Source organism: Charadrius vociferus, unplaced genomic scaffold (assembly GCF_000708025.1).
Source record: "Charadrius vociferus isolate BGI_N301 unplaced genomic scaffold, ASM70802v2 scaffold595, whole genome shotgun sequence".
Classification (NCBI taxonomy): Eukaryota; Metazoa; Chordata; class Aves; order Charadriiformes; family Charadriidae; genus Charadrius; species Charadrius vociferus.
The window spans coordinates 422,475-440,097 of NW_009648646.1; the positions used below are offsets into that span (position 1 = coordinate 422,475).

General features: G+C 40.5%; 1 protein-coding gene across 1 annotated transcript in view; it reads left to right on the plus strand.

Annotated features, from left to right (window-relative positions):
• The window catches only part of KIAA1328 (KIAA1328 ortholog), a 147,461-nt gene that overhangs the window by 121,184 nt on the left and 8,654 nt on the right, over positions 1–17,623 (plus strand). The window lies entirely within an intron of this gene.

Sequence of the window (17,623 nt, forward strand, 5' to 3'; positions counted from 1 at the left end):
ATTATCTCAGTTTTGCATGCTATTTAAAACTAATCAATACCTTATTGTGTTTTCTTTCTGTCCTACCCAGTCACATTTCCTGTTACCACTGGAATAAGATTCAGGCTTATTAAAAAAGCAACAAATAAAACCTGTGGATTTGACAGGGCTTCTCTCCCTCTCTCAAAAAGGAACAGCTTTTTATTCTGTGCTTTAGCTATAGCTGGTTTTTTGACCAAAGTATTCCCTGTCTGGTGGACAAGATGAGCAGCTGTCCTTCGAATGGCCTCTTTTTTAGTGACAAGAGAAGACTTTAAAATATTCAGCTTTTTTCTCCACTGTGCGAATACTGGAAGAACTGTAAATTTATTTATAAACTAAGGGTCCAATACTTCCATTTTTTCTTATTTTTTTAGCATTAAGCAATTCTGGTTATTTATTATTTTTTTTTATTTATATCTCTGTTCGCTGAAAGAAGGGGTAAGACTACTTTCTCCAGAACAACAGGAGTTGTTAGTTTCCTTGGAATACTTCACTGCTTAGCCAGGTGTTTGGCTGCTCAGAGTTACTGGCATATCCTCGTTGTACTCTGATGCTTTTTTGTTTCATTTTTACACAGACTGAAGTGAGCGAAGTCTGATCACTGTAGCAAAGGAGATGGAGAGTCATGATATGTTTAAGATAGAGTAGCATTAAGCTCTTTTGAAGAAAAATGTAACCTAGAACATCTGTAGGGCTTCTTGGCAACAGTTTACCAAAAACCTGCAAAAATCTGCATAGTCTAGCAGGAAAATGAGGAAAACCTGTGCTGTTAACAAAATGAGAGTTCCAGATTTCAAAAGGTTCCCCACCCTCTCTTCAATCCCTGGTTTAATGTACTGTAATTTTTCAAAGTTAGTATGTGTTCGTGCAGTCTCAGGTTGCCATGCCAGCTGGTCCCGAAGTTTGGCAGCAAAACACTTGGAAGTTTTTCTTCCTATATGCCATCTTCAGTTTCGCAAAGGTTACCAGATGAATGCTCCCTAAATAATTTACTCTAATGTAAGGCTGAAAGAGGCTACGGAAGACAAGTCCATTTGTCTCTTTTATGCATTTGAATATGTAAGTGTTGTTTTCTTCAGTATCAAGAGAGAGTATGCAAGTGTGTTGCTACAGCTTAGAAAGGAGGAAGAGCTGGTAGGAATACTTCCTTTTTTTAACAGCTCCTTTTCTGTTATTTTGGGTTTTTTGTTTTGAGTGTTGGGTTTTTTTTTTTGGTTGTTGTTATTTGGTTTCTAATTGACCTGCTCTTGTTATCAGAACCCTAATGGAAAACCAGCCCTCTCTGACTTCAGTTCATACATGAGAGCTCCTCTGGCAAACCTCACAGCATGAAACTTGATTTCAGTCGTCAAATAAGTAAAACTTAAAAATATCCTGGTATTTTAAAGGAACTGGTGAAAGTCCTTTAAAATACTAAACTTGCTGAACTGAGATATTGGAGTTTAGAAGTAAAATAAATAATATAATCAAGAACTGAAAAACATAGGTTTTTTTATAATTAACAGCTCATTTTGAGTTAATTATCTACAATTACGAAAATCTAATTGCAATTTATTCTCTACTATCTGTGGGAAGAATCGTAGGCAAGGGAATATGCATCACTGCCAGGCATAAATGCTATAGGATAGGTACAAATAATAGAGGAGCCCTTAATGAAAAACAGAAAGCAAATAGGACCGTGCAGCTGTGCCAGGCTATTGAAAGGTAATTGTAGTCAGAAATGAGATGTGTACTTTAAAAGGCATCTTGTCGTCTCCTGTAGGGATTAATTTTTTCCCTCCTTGAAAAAGGAAAAAACGATTCCACGAGAAAATACAGTACAGAGTTTGATTTTTAGTACAGATTTTGGTCATAGTGTGTCTGTGAAAAGGAAAACTTATCTTGGGGACTACTACAAACTATAGCCAAATTTGCTAATGGATGCCTATTTTCTTTCCTCTTCTAAATGTGCCATTATGGTTTTCTCATTATCAAAGTCAGTAAGCATTGTCCATTGCAGCCACTTTGGATGGTCCCGCTATGAATTTGCAGTGTTGAATTTGTCTCTTCCCTGCTGGGTATGTTGAGGAGCTGTTGGGAAGAAATGTGTCCATCCCTTTGCCTTCCAGCAGCTGGGCCGACGTGTGGGACCTGAAGAGTCTTCAGATGCAGAAACTCCAGTTCTCTGAGGTGCAGCAGTCAGAGCAGGTTTTATTGAGGATGGTTTTCAGTAGCTTGGAGTGCTCCTAAGTGAGCCCACAGCCAATTTTCAGCTATGGAGATAGTAACTTGTACAATTAATGGCAAGTTGTCTGGTTGTCAGTATAATTCCTTTTCAAGTCTGCCCCAGTGTGCAAGATGCTTTAAAATATTCAAAATAAAAACATAACCTGATGTATTTGTTTAGCATAAAACAGCCTTTTACAAAGCGCTTTCCATCTCCCAGACACAGATGCTTGGTACATGCTCAAGTACCCACTCCATGCGTATTCAGTAGGATCAATACACCCGGCACCTGCTTTTGTGTGTGCTCCTGACGTCTGCATCTGGGAGAGGAATTTTAAAACAATCCACTCTTCTCTCCTTTATTTAATCTTAGCTGTGGATCTGGATGTCATGGAAATAATTCCTATTTAATAGCACCAACTAGAATAATACTGGTTGCTACTTTGCAAGCCCCCCGTCCAGAGTTCTGCTGTGTGCCTAAATCTTACCATATGAGGTACCCTGCTTTTCTGATTCTTAGGTTTCCTATATGGCTCTGCTAGTACAGCTTTCTACTGCCTTCTCTCTAACGTGCATCTTTTCCTCAAATTTCACACAGTACTGCCACTGCACCTCTACATTGACCTGTGCAAAATGTTATAAATAGGAATTGTTGGATACAGCAGCTATCGGATGGGTTTACAGTTATCTGCAGCACTCTTTCAATGTATGCTACCTGCTTAAAGGATTTCTTTCCTGGAGTATTAAAGATTTGCAGGTGGAATTTGCCACCTTTAATTTTGTTGAAGGCTCCTCGTGTTTGTGTGCTTCATTCTATACCACCCGTGTGTATTTTTTCGAGTTGGTATTTTTAGTTAGTTGAAAATATCAAACACAGATTTCACCAGTACTTTCCCCCTATTTGAATGCTTATTGCTATGGTGATAGTTCCAGGAGGGAATGCTGTCAGGGGTCTTTTAAAAGACTTTTATGTCTATGGTGTAACTATTTTTATTATCTTGTGAGAGAAGGTGACAATTATCTCTTGCTCCTTGTTTAATGCTTTGTTATGAACTTGATTTTTTTGCGGCTTGTTAGACATGCAGGCATCTTTCTGTGGTGATGTGCAAGCATACTTCTGTGTTCTTGTCCAAATATTCAGCGCAATTAAATAGACGTGCAGAGGAATGCAGACTTGCAGCTCCCCCTGCTGTCCCAGGCATATCCAGGTTTGTTCACACAATCCCCCCTTCCAACTAATTTAAAAATAAATAAAAAGCACATGCAATCGCACAGCTCTGCCACCTCTGACCGGCCTTGCGCTGGCCCAATTACTCCCGTTTTGGAAGGGAACTGTTATTTAAAAACTGGTGGCAATGGTAGCACCCATTTTATTTCCTATTTGGAGTTTTCTTGTCAGTTTTTCTTCATGCTGGCGTGTGTCACCTCCTGTTACTCTTGTCCTGAGCCTCTGAAGGAGAAACCATCACCAGTGTCGTAACTGGCTGGTTGTCCAAGACCTCCCAGGCTTCAGGTCATCTATGAGTTGTCCTTGGTCTTTTGAGGTGCATCTATATAGTACTTGGCCAACTTTTAGGACTGCATTGAATACAGTTTGCTGGGATATTTTTTCATCTGTTTGCTGTTTTGGCAGACTGGCACATTAAATAGGGCTGAAATCAACTGTGCTTGCAAATGGCCCATAAAATCTGTGTATCTGGAAGCTGCTTACCCACGTGTTAGTGCTCCTTTACCGCCCAAGTTACTTTCTTGTTCCAGATAATTTTACGTTGAAGTTTGTGTAATTTTTAGATAGGATATTTGTGGAGCGAACACTTGTTTGTCTGATTAAAAAAAAAAAAAAAGTGCTTGCAGATCTGCAATAGCGCAAATGCTGAATTAGGTACAGATACGAGTTTTTCTTTCTCTCATGGCGTTGTCTGGTTATATATATAGGCACAGCATCCCTTCAACAGATGGCTGGCTGGAGTCTGTTGTGATGTAATGGGAGAGTATAGTCAGGGTTAGATACACATTTTTGGTTCATTAGTGCCACGTGCAGACTCCGAAGGTAGTAGGTTTTCTTGTGCAGGGTGAAGGCTTTTGTTCTGATATGGTTACTAAAAGCTTACTGCTGAATGGGCGTGGGGGAGTGGCAATTTTTTACATATTATCTGTGCATACAGGATTTTTTTTTTGTCAGGATAGGCATTGATTCTTATCGGACTGGGGAGCAAAGAGTTCATTTCTGCTGACCTGGTTGCTTCACTAATCTAATTTCCAGGTTTACTTTCAACTGCGACAGGGTTTTAGAGCTGCCTGTCTTACATTTACCTGAATTATGCTGATTCTGTTCTCATGATCACGTATGCTGCACACAGCAGTATGACATCATTTCCATTACAGTCCAAAGTAACCTTGAGCAGGAAGCCTTGAGGTATAAGATGTAAGTATGAGGTACTTTAGTACTAAGGAGTTACCTTAGTAAGTAGTTTCCTTGGGCAGAGTGAGCCAACCTGTAGGTGAGGTCTTCAAAAAGCACAGGAACTCTGGTGTTAGAAACACGGCTAAGCACAGGATAGCAATCAGTGAAAACAGACTTGCTGAAACTCGAGTGCTTTGGTATTTTCACAAAACTTGCATTTCCTGCCAGTCTTCTGCATGGGTATGCTTCTGTAATATCACATATCAGAACTGAAAATGCTGAGATTTTTTTTTTTTCTTTGGGTTGAAATATTTAAAATTCATGCATCTCCTGAAGAAGTTTATTCCTTGCCAACACTTGCAGACAGTGAGAGACATTTTTGCAAGTCATTTGCAGATGCCTCCTTTACAGGAAGATGTAGACACTGTTAGTTTACTGCCTGAATTGAATTTTGAAAACCTGAATTCTATTTTTATAAATTGGAGTTGATTACTTTTTCAGACATATCATTTTGTTACTTTTTATTTTTATATGTAATCTTGGACAAAGAGAAAATTATGTTTAATCTAGATACTCATATGTCCCAGAAATTTGTCAGTTGGAAAAGTTAAGCAAAATCTTATAAAACAAAATGTTCTGGAAGGTAGTTTTAAATTAGAAGATTTCAAACCCACCCGCACAACTTTCATGCCATTTAAAAGCTTATATCAGAACTGATGGGGCAGGACTAAGAACAAAAGCTATTGGTATTACAAAGTTAAGCAAGAAATCCCCTGTACCCTGCTGTTCTGGCCATGATTACAGCTGCACTAAGCTAAACCCACTCCCCCACCCCTCCCGTGACCTTGGCTGTGCTTCAGCACACAGAGAATTGAAGCAAAAGGCAAACTCTAGTAAATATTAGATTCTGCCACTTGCAGATATACAGACTACGTATAAAGATAACGGCACGCATGCTCTTGCTCGCTCTCCCACTCTCACTTTCTCTGAAGTGGACTTTGTGTATTTGCCACTGAATTATTCTGACATAAAACTTTCCAGACCGTACTGGTGTGTTGAGCTGAACTCTGTGGCTTTGCATGGGTGCTGAGGGTTTGCAGAACTACCCATTACGTTCATAACAGTGCTAATTTTTGAGAGCCATGCAGAGAAAATTTTAGATTCAGCCCAGCTGATTTGTTCTTCACACTGCTCCTGCGGTGAAGAGGATTGATTTTTGTGTTTCTTTTGATATTTGGCTTCCTTTCCTCTGGTACTCAGTGCTTCAGGCCTTAATCCTTTAACCTTGAATCTGAGCATCAAGGCTTCAGGAGGGATCAGGCCTTTTGATGGAGAGAGAATGTCTTTTTGTTGTACCAAATGGTTGGGAGTGGTATAAGGCAAGACAGATCTCCAGACAGTATATATTTCTCTGTTGTGTTAAAAGACTATAAACAGAGGGTGCGTTTAGTAGGGATTATAAATAATCTAGAGGAAGGTGGGGTATTAGAAGCAACAGAAAAGAGTTAATGACTTTTTCTTTAACATTTCACCAATAACCAGTCTGTCATGACAGATGTGTACTGGGTTGCCAAATGCTGTAGTCTGATTTGGGTAACGGTTCAAAGCTCAGCGTATCGTGGAAATGGCAGCGTGGTCCCTGATGGAGCAGGGGAAAAAAAGCTTTTCAGCTTCTCAAAGGGCAGTATTTGTGGAAGCAGATGCTTGCTTGCTTGCCCTACCCAGCATAAAGAACAGTTCTACGGGCAGCCGGGAGAGTTCGTACTGCTGGATTTTTATAGGATCATTAATTATATGTTATAAGGCAGCTAAGCATGGCATTCCTAACTCGATGAATTCCATTATGAATGGCCTTTTCATATTCTTCATCTCATTATATTAAATGCACATGACCTGAAGTTTAGCTAAAGTTATTGTTCGGGTTAACTTTCTTTTAGTGGTTGCCCTAATTTTAGAAACAGTATGATCTTTAGATTTTATGGAGAGACAGGTTTTTTTATGAATGTTTTTGCAGCACTATTTTAAATAATTTCTTTTGGAATGAGGTAGGAACCTCTGTGATGTAGCGGGGAAGGGATTTAGTCGCTTCTTGATTTGCCTGGAGATTTCTGTACCCATGTCCCTGGATGACAACATCCAGTTACACGGATTTGGCTATCATCTCTCTGCCAATAACTCTTAAACCCTCTGCTCTGTTCTGTCTGGGCTTGCATATCTGACTGCTTCCCTGACACATAATCCTGGTTGTTTTGCCTTCAGATCATTCCTAATCTGGCCAAAACAGAACTCCTTATTTTTTCTTCCGAATCTCTCTTCACTTCTGATTTTGATAACGCCACATCCTCCCTGTCACTCAGACTTGTGACCTCTGGGTCACTCTCCTCCATGCACATCTGGGCAGCTGACAGCTATTGCGGCTTCCTTCTCCTTTGCAGCAAAAACATGCACTGTGACTGCTGTAAACACTTCTTTGCTCAATATTAATTCCCCTCCTTCAAAATAAGTTTTCCAAATGAGTATCCTGGCTGCTTATTGAGATCTTGTCACCATTGCTTCTCTGAAACCCTCCTTCAAAGGCTGGTTATCCACCATATCAGTCTGTAGGGCTCTGCAGAAAGTCACAAAACTGTTTCTTATTTTATTTTCTCTTCCACCTTCTCTTCTTTACTTATTCAGTTATGTGGGACTCAGTGTTTTGCTGGGTGTTGCATGAACTTTCAGCCATGTGCTCCTACCACATTCCCTAATTCTTTCTGGCTTTTGGAACACTGATCATGTCATTGTGAGTCTTGTCTCTGTCTTTTCTGACTACATCTTTCCTGTTTCACATTTTACCTCTTCAAGCCCCCTTCCCCCCCCCCCCCTTTTTTTTTCCCCAGAGATTTTTCAGGGTTTGAGTGCTTTTTTCCTCCCCAACCTCAATTCAATCCTAATTTGATGAGTTTCAAATTAATCCATCTCATTCCACTGACTGCAAGGATCGTCTCTGCCTGGTAAGTCAGTCTAAATCATACTCAAAAGATACCACCAAAAGACCTAGGGAGAGAGGTGTTGTAACTTAACTGCAGCAACAAATCATCAGCTCTTCCGTGTGGGCAAGTCTACATACGGCTTCTTGCACGTGCAAGAGTTTGAAACAACACAATATGCAAGTATCTTCACTCTTCTGTCAATAGTGTCAGGCTTCAGCCCTTTGTGTAACTACACGCCCTTCTGTGTGATCAATGTGTAGTTAATCCTTTCTTCTTTTTAACTATGTGCTTCCTTAATCTCCATCTACAACTTGCTTGCTTTTTGAGAAAATTATGTCTATGAGAGATGGGCTAAATTTATATACTGGCTGTAGACTCAGTAGGGCTGAGGTAGTTCCGCAACACAAATGGTGCAAACCTCTAAACCCACATCACCGTGCCAGAGCGGCACTGGTGGCAACAGCTCTGGACAAACGTTTCCAAACAAGTTATAACAAACTTGTGCAAACTTCCAAGACCTCAGATCAATAGCGGCAGCTGTAAGATGGCAAGGATCACTTGTATCTGGACTGACAGAAGTGCATGGTGTATTTGTCACGTTCACTTTCTAGCAGCAGGGAGGCGGCAGCCCAGAGCCTGGGCAGAGCCCACAGCATTGCTGCACACAACCTCTTTCCTTTGTCCCTTCCCCTGATACTGGACATCAGAGCATGCCAATATGTATCTCACTGATACGTGCCTCTTAGCGAGGCCGTGGTTTCTGTCTAGTTTCAATTCTATTACGTCTCTTTATTTCCTGAATATAAGAGTTCAAAAAAGCGTTAAATCTGTTCTGTAAACATCCAGGTTGAGTCAATATGAGGTGGTGCTGTCGCAGTCACGTAAAATCCATGCGCTGAAAGGAAATCTTTATTGTGTTGTTTTTTATGGGACCCAGGCAGTGGTTTTTAGAGTTGTATGCCATCAGTTAGGCGTCTAAGTCTGTATTGCACTTGCAATAAATACCTGATTTTTTAGTCACTAGCCATCAAACATGCTCTGTGAAATATGTAACTTCAGTGGATTCAAGGCAATTGAAGTGTCAAGAAGTGCTATTTTAAATCTTTACCAAGAGCTACCTTGTCAAATCTACATTTGTTGGGTACGGTAATCCACTAATCTGAGTAAAGTCCAAAGTCTAACTTCTCTATTTACTTCTTCTTGGGCTATAAGATTTTTTTAAAAGCAGATCAATAAACAATCTCAGTATTTTCATTTTACTAAGCAATACAATATAGATGACTACTAGTGTAGTAGTAAATCATTAATATACTCCTTAATCATAGAGTGACCATGTCCTGCAGATGTGATTTAATCATTGGGAAAAAGGCCAATGAAATGTAAAGATGCATCAGAAGGGGTGTCTCCAAAGGAAGCGGAATAGCGTATGACACCATTTTAAAAGATCCTAGTATGACAGCATTTAGGATGCCACGTACATTTGTAGTTGCAGACGTGGCTATATTCTGACATGTCAATGGTTTTAATCACTATAAAACAAGAATCAAAAACTCTGTCAGATTTGTATTTGTCTGGGGAGCAAGTGTGGTGTGAGGAGACCTGTTGGCATCATGTTAGAGCTGTGCCTTGTACCTGGATTGAGCCTGTGCCAATACACTCAGCCTCTAATGGCTTTCTGGAATAAGAAAGGCATTACAATCCCCAGATTCACTGGTCCCAAGATTTGGAAGACTTCGACACTAACAGACCTGTATAACCCTAAAAAACAATAGTAATCTGTGTTTAGCCGAAACCATGACAGAATGCTTGATTCAATCATCATGTGATACAGATAAAGGTGACTAGAATAAGAACACAGAATTTTCATGCAAAAAGATGGGTCCTGGAAGGGTGCTCCCACGTTGGTTTCAGTGGTAATGGTTTGCTAATCATTAGATAAATCAGATTCAAGGACAGCAGCCTCAGAAGAACAGGAAAGATAAAACCTCTAATTGTGTTTATTATGGAACTTGATGCATTTATGAAAGCCTTTCCCTGCAACATGTTCCTTGATATCCTGGGAGCTGCCAGTGACCCGGAAGGTCACCTCAGGATTCTTAGAAGTACATGTATTTGCACAGTTTAGTGGTTATTAATTTTCATTGCTATCAGTGTGAGAAGTTTGTAACTTTATGTTCCTTCATTTCTTCACTTGGAAACCAGGGATGATAATTTATCATGCCAGTATCCTAAGTATTGAAAGTTGGTGTCTTTCAAGTGCAACTTTGGCAATGAACAGAAGCAGCGGTAGATGTTACATCTTTTATAACCCTTCTGTCCTCATATAGGCACTATAGGATCCTCCAAAACTCTAATTTTCTGCACATAATACCTGCACACATGAGTGCAATCTTAAATATCTGTTGCTCTAATTAAGCATCTCTTCAAAATGCCTTGTTAGTAGGGCACACTGGAAACCTTGCCAGTTCTTACTTTCCAACTCTTATTGTGTCCTTTGCTGTGTGGTCACTTACCTTTAGCAAATGATTGCTCCATGATATGATCCATGATCAGAAAAAGGGCTTTTGCAATTGCTGCTCATTTTCTGGAAGCTCATCTTATCAATGCCTATCAGCCTGCCTGGAAACTCTTTTGAAGGAGAGAGTGCTTATGTACCAATAGTCTTAGTGAAGGAAAACAGAAGGACTCTTGCACCAAGCAGGTGGTTGGTTACCTGCACACTCAGACAGATCTCTGCAGCAATGGCTTAGCGACAGCCTGTTTCGCAGTGCAGCCCATCTACCATAACATTTTTTTTGGTCTGGGTGAGCCAAGTTGAGAAGGGATGATGCATTGTTCTGCTATGCCTTTATCACAACCAAATTACAGTCTAATTTGGGAGATGTTTGTTCAGGAGATAGCTTGCATATGGCATTTCGATGGGTACCTTGTGCATGGGGCTGGCTCTCAGCCAAACAATAGTGATTCTGGATAAGGCACTGAGACAGGCATTCGCTTTGCTGAAGAGGATGTGATTCTCCTTCTGAAGGAGAGAGTGATGCAGCTTGATCTACTGGAGAAGTTTGGATTTAGTTCAAAAACTTTGTTTGTCCCAAACAGGTTTTTGCATCATTCCTTATGGTACTTTCATGGGTGACAGCTAGGCAGGCTTTTGAGATATACAGACGCTGTTTTGAAGGATTGTTTTTATACCTATGACTTGACATTTACATGACTTTCTTTTGTGAAGGCTGACAGCAGTGCTTGCTGGAACGACAGCTGCTCTGCTCTGCTCTGTAAGAAAGGCCAAACACACAATCACAGCATTTTGTCCTGCTAAAGCCTTGCCAGTCTGTTTTCTGTGGCCATTTCTCTATGACTGTCTGAACCCTTTATGTTGGAATTTTCTTTGGATTCAGAAGAGAAGAGAGAAAAGTAATTGGATCTCATTTTGCTGTTTATTGGGAAAACTAATATATGTAGGAAAGGTGCTGGTGGGGAGTTGCAATGTAGCTAACTTAAAGCAGAGGACATGGCTTCAAAGGAAAGGCATGAATATAGTTTTAGGTGGAATTTAGCTTAGTACTTCCTACAAATGGACCTCTAACTGTGTATATTAAGTGAAGTCTTGACTTCATTGAAGATAAAGACAGTATTCTGATTGATTCAATGAGTCCAGAGTTTCACCTATGGCTGGTATGATCTAATAGGTCACTGCTAATTAACAGTATATTTGGCCTCGGTTCTTGCTAGTGGAATTAAATATCTGAGCACCAGTCACTGAGGGAATGGGGAAGAAACTGGTCTCTGAAAGAGAGTGGTCCAGAGAAGCCGTGCTATGGCTTACTGTACCCTGGTACCGCTTGATATATGGAAAAGTTTTTAGCTTAGTGGCCAGTATAACTTCTCCAAGACGAGAGAAAAGTAAACCAAACACAGTAAGTCAACAGAAAAAAAAAAAAAAAAAAAAAGCAAAGAAAGCTCATACAGCCACAGGCATTACTGGATTTCGGGATGCCTGAAGAGGACTGTAAGAGATGAAAGCTCTGCATTACTCCCCAGCAGTATGTTGTGTGCATAGTCACATGTAGATTGTAGGTAATCACTGTCTATTTTCTGTGACAAAAAATACTTTAATTACAAGCAGGTTTGATAATATTTATACTTCAGTTCCAGAACTCTTGCTGGCTGCTGAGATGTTCCCCTACCTGTTCCTGCCCTTCTGCCTTTGTCTTAGAAAAATATGTGGGAAAGGACATGGACTGAGTCCCAAAGATCATGGACCTGTCCCAGCGGCTCCAGACCAGGGCCACCAACACCATCACCGCAGGCACCCAACGCCTCTCCTATGAGGACAGGCTCCGACAGCCGCCCGTGTTCAGACCCCAGAAGAGAAGGCTCCGCGCAGACCTCACTGCGCCCTTTCAAGGCTTCAAGGGGCCTTGTAAGAAAGACGCGGGCAGACTTCTCACTAGGGCCTGCAGCGGTAGGACAAGGGCTAACGCCTCTAAACTAAGACAGGGGAGAGTCGCACCAGATGCAAGCAAGACAGTTTTTTCCACAAGGAAGGGGGGTGGAACACCGCAACGGGGTGCCCGCAGAGGTGGTAGGTGCCCCGGCCCCGCCAACACTCCAGGTCAGGGTGCCCTGCACGCGGAGCAACCGCGTCCACTTGAAGAGGTCCCTGCTCATTGCAGAGGTGTTGGACAAGAAGACCTTTAAAGGTCCCTTCCAATCTATTCTGAGTCTATTCTCAAAACTAAAAATGAACATGCTCTCTAGAAAGGAAAGCATCTGTTTCTTATTAACATGCACTGGATCCCAGCAGTGTCATTAACATGCTGATGCATCTAACATAAGCCTCAAAATGCCAGGTTTCATAATTGGTCCATGAAATCTCACTCTAGGCTTGAATATGGCCTTCAAGGTCCATATTAGAATAGGAAATTTTTCCTGCTTTTTGAAGAAGGGGGGAAATGTTAAGCTTACATTTTTTTTCAAGCACTCCATGTTGGCTTTGTATTTTTAACAATGTGTTTTCAGGGTTGTTGATCTGCTGACATGAGCAGATTGGTTTTGTGGCATGGAACGTAAGGGTGATGGCGTTCAGGGATGAGAGATTGCCCTGAAGTTCACACTGTGCTTCTCCTCCTTCCCTGCAACACTCGTACCTCTCTTCCAGCTCTACTCAGCCATCCAGTCGATTTGCACACCCTACACAAAGCAGAACTGAGTGGACTATCTCCCTCCTCTTTCCTATATGCTGCTCTGCTGGCTTGTTCATCTTGATGTGTTTACCCCCAGCTTGGCTGGAAAGAAGGGGTGGGATGTGTCCCCTCAGAAGAGGACTCTGGGTTGAGATGGAGATGTGCTAAGGAGGGCTGTAAGCTCTACCTCTGTTGTCAGGGTTTTCCTCATGACTAACTCTTAGCAGACACACACGGCATATGCTCTAATTACAGATGTCTCCTTTTTTTCAGTGAGTCGAGTGTTTGGGAGGTGGTTCCAGTTCTCTTCCACCTCCGCTGACCTGCTTGCTGTCCAGGGGCCCAGCGCTTTCCTGCATCAGTTTCTTATCTTCTTTGCCATGTGGATTAGGGTAATCACACTGCCCTACCTGACACGTGGGAAAAAAACACTTGAAAAATCTGAGGCACTTGGTAGTTCTGGAAGCAGTGGCTTACGAAGAATAACACAGTACACTTGAGAGGGCTGAAAAGTTGTGGTTGTTCGGGAGACCACTGTTGTTGCTTTTTAGATCCAATCATCCAAAGCCTACAGTCCTTCTTTTCTCCCTGCGAATATTTTATTTGCCATGCAGACAACCAACTTCCCAAACAGTCCCACTTTGGAACAGGTGGTTTTCAAAGATGTGGTTTGATAACTTGATTTAAACGGATCTAAATTTGGACCCCTGCTGAAAAGAAGACCCTGTGGTATATTGACATCTTCTTCTTTGTCCTGGCACTTTTGATACTGCTGCTTTATACTGAGCTGACTTGGGAAGCTGATCTGGGTGAAAACTCTCCCAGCCAAAGTTGGGGGGCAACCAATTTTCAGCCCATTTGTCAAACTGCATCTGAAATGGCAATACAGGTTCCAGCTACAAAAACGTATTGCTTGTGTTGTCTCCTTGTCACCAGTTTTGCATCATTAAGTGTTATGCGTTCTTGGCCTAATATAATTGCAGCAGATTGCACACATGAACTGTTAATTATTTTATTTTTAAAACAGAAATTGCAGAACAGGAAAATAACATTCCAACATGTTTGCTTTTGGAACTAACCTACCACGGCAATCTGGGCAATCTGTTAGTTTGATAATGGTTAAACTCGCAAGCCCTTGCGCTTACCTACCATGGCAATCTGTTAGTTGGATAATGGTTAAACTCGCAAGCCCTTGCCTCAACAGGGTGCAGTAGGGTACCATTAAGGCAGCCATCTGTTGAACATATACTGGAGGAACAAACTGCCTCACGTTTTAGGTTTCTGACTAGTTATAATGTAGTCGTGATTTCGGGATGCCACTGATCTGCACTGAAAAATGCATGGAGAGATCAGAGTTCAGTGCAAGGTGAGCACCCGAATTTGGGACCAACGACTGGGAACCTGGCAGATGAGCACGAGGGAAGAGGCAAAACCTCGTGGGTGTACACATGCTGATAGTCAACGCTACCCTGTGGCAAGAGTCTTAGATGCTTGAGTTAGTTAGCAATTCGATAGATCTGTAAGACTCCATTTGCAGACCAAGGCTACCATTATGTTGGATTGATTCATCAGGATGAGCAGCTAAAACAAATTAAATTCTATCAGAGTTTTCCTGCATTCATTTAAAAATGAATTTAGTTGGCTCTAAATGGACATTTGTTTTAGTATCTTGAAGAACTGACTTTCCTCTATTAAAGCAGAATAATGTATCTATATGGTGCCCTAACTTGAACAGTACATAAAGATTAGTAAATAAGACCCCATTAAAAATACTTATAATGTAAGTAACAAGGGCCCATATAGCCTTTCTAATGTCCATTAATGCTTATTCTGAGGATCAGAGCTCATTTTACTGAGCCATTTAGTCAAACCGTGTGATTATTTAGAAAGTTAATTCATGCATACTAAAATCTAGCTTAAATAATGCATAGGGTAGAAGGTAAAACTCTATGGAGATGATAGTCCTTTTTGTTATTTAATGATCAGCCATAATTAACTTGCAAATTTGAAATAATTAGAACAAATTAAAGGTATTTAACTTTGCCTCCCTAAAGAAAAATTCAAATTGCACCAAATGCAGCTTTAAATTATTCAAGTCTCAGAGGTCTGTGCTGGGTTTTTTTACAATGCCTTTTCTATGATGAGAATACCAATCTGCTTTTTGTCAGAAAGCATCCTATCAAGTAATTGTTCTTTGTGTCTAATAAATGACAGCTATTCTTCTTTGTAAAAGTATTTCAGTCTCTGAAGACTACATCAGCATTTCCATGGCATTTTAATTCAATAAAACAAAAGGTTAATGTTTTTCTACTTTTTAAGGAATGCAAATACTAGCAATATTCAATGGGTCCTGAATGACATTTAAAATTTGCCATTCATGCTCAGCAGGGATATCGCGATATGAGGCTCAAACAAAATGGAAAAAACGTTCAAGGTGTGCTTTCCTTTGTTGGTGATGTACTTCGATATTCATGAGGAGGCAGCAGTGCTGAGACTCCTTTCTTTTTTGGTGATGCTACTCTACAACTCCTGCCTTAGTATGTAGGTTAGGTAGGTTAATAAGGTCTTTATTTAGGCAGTCTTCTCTGTTGTGTAGTTTCAGGGAATAGCATGAAAATTCATCAGATATCGTGGTTCCCTGCAGGAAGTTCTACTAACCACGCTGCATTTGAGTGATACGATGGATTGCTTGATTTGAAATTAGAGAAGGACCTGTTTTGTCATTTAATCTCTCTAGCTACACAAAACTGATCCATTTGGACCATACGTTAGTTTCAAATTTTCCAGGTTGCCATAGTCACATCATTCATTTTGCTAATTATTCCATAGGTGAATGAGTAACTGTGTTCTGAAATAGATTTAATTTTTCGCTTATGTATTATTTGTTTAATTTTGGTACATTGTCAATTATTGGATTTTTGTATCTCTGCATTATCCCTTTCCCTCCTTAGTCTGCACACCTGTCAGATTAATGTTTGTCATTTTAAGATTGGTCTCTCTATCCTTACTTGAGCAAAACTTTAGCGTGAGCTTTCTTTTCTTAAATACTAAAGAACCAGGCTCTAATTGTTTAGTGACCTATAAATGCAAATACACTTGCTTTTGTTGTTTCCTCATAAATTAGCTTTTGTAACTTCTTGTTTCTGTTTGAATTGCCTCTGCCACAGCGTTATTTAAACCAGAATTGGGTGTTCTAGAGGTAACCACACCATGTAAAAGGTATTGCAGTGAACCAGTCAAGTAATCACCTGCTCATCTACAAGCCAAAGGTCACTGTCTTCACAGAAAATCTGTAGGTTGTAATTAAATGTACTTTAAAAACTCAGAAAGCATCCAAATAATGACAGTCTCAATGTTTTTAATCATCCAAGTACAGACAAACGGAATATCAAGTCCTGTATTGTCAGAGAAGTCTGGTCAAGTATGACACCTTTAAGCCTCTTTAAACAGTTATTAGGGTCCAAATGCACCTCATGCTGTACTCTGGGTTGCAGAAATTAGTAGGTTAATAATTTCATATAATTCAAATAAGATACTAATTGAGTCTGCAATGAATTTTAATAATACTTTGCAATATTATTAGTGGCCACGCAGTTTGAAGACCTAAAGTAAACGGAGGTCATTCAGAGAAGTTTTATCCAACACTTCAGCCAGTTATTACAGGTCATAAGCCATTATGTAATGTTCTGCATTAATAATACAGGAGTAATACTAATTGTCCAACAGGCGCAGTGGGCCCTATTAAAGAATGGCTTATAGAGCACATTGATTTGAAACTTTTAATTTAGTTATCATTTTCTGATGGGAACATCAGATACCTGCTTTTTCCTTAGGTGTACAGTAACTTCAGTGGTGTAAGCTTTTACCTAAAAGATTCCTGTGAATCAGCCTCCACGAAGCTGTATCCCAAATAACACAAACTCGATGGCAGTCTTTGGGTTGCCTGTGTAAAACTGCTGCTTAAACAGGAAAAAGATTTGTATAATCTTCTGTTAACTTAGGAAAGCTGTGTGTCACTCCCACGCTTGCAAGTAGAGCAGTATAATCTTGGGATGAATTGTATTCCTTTATATGTGGATAATCCAAAGATTTTTTTATGCTTTAATTGCTTTTTGTAACGGTGGTGGGGCTAATGACGTATACATGTTGAGAATCCTCATTTAAAGCAGTAGCTGTTTCCCAGAGAGCAGAATTCAAAAGCAGTAGTTGTCTTTACTGAGAGAAAAATGGCTCTCCATAACCTCCTGTCTTCCCAAAATGTCTTGTGATTGCCTGTGTCTGCAGAAACTGAAGCCATGCTTGCTCCACATCACCAAATTTGCGTCCTGGCTCTATCTGTGCAGCGTTTGCGATCTTCTGAAGAAGTTGATCTTGAACCATATTGGTTCTGGTTAGCTTTCTCTTTTCTAACTCTACTCAAAACTGCTGCACTTGCTGCACCAGATAATTTCCCACCAGTTTGCTCATACGTTTTCTATCCTGCTTACAAGTACCTCTGTTCATTCATCTCACCTCTTTTTGTCTCGTCTCTTCTAATCCCTTTTCTTCTTGAATCAATGTATCGTCTGCTTCCATTTTGCAAACCACAACACCAGTTCTGTCTTCACGTATTCTCCTCTGTTTCCCCTTTATCCTAGCCAAGCAAGCATTTTTTTAATTACTGTTTCTTCCCACCTTGCTCCACTGTGCTGGACAAAGCACCTTCTGTATCTTCATCACACTTGTCCTGTCCTAACCACTCAGGAAATCCAGGACCTAATGCTTTAGGGAATGTGTGAAATGCCACAAAACCCCAAGTATAATTGTCAGAGAGCTGCCAGCCGCTGATACCCAAA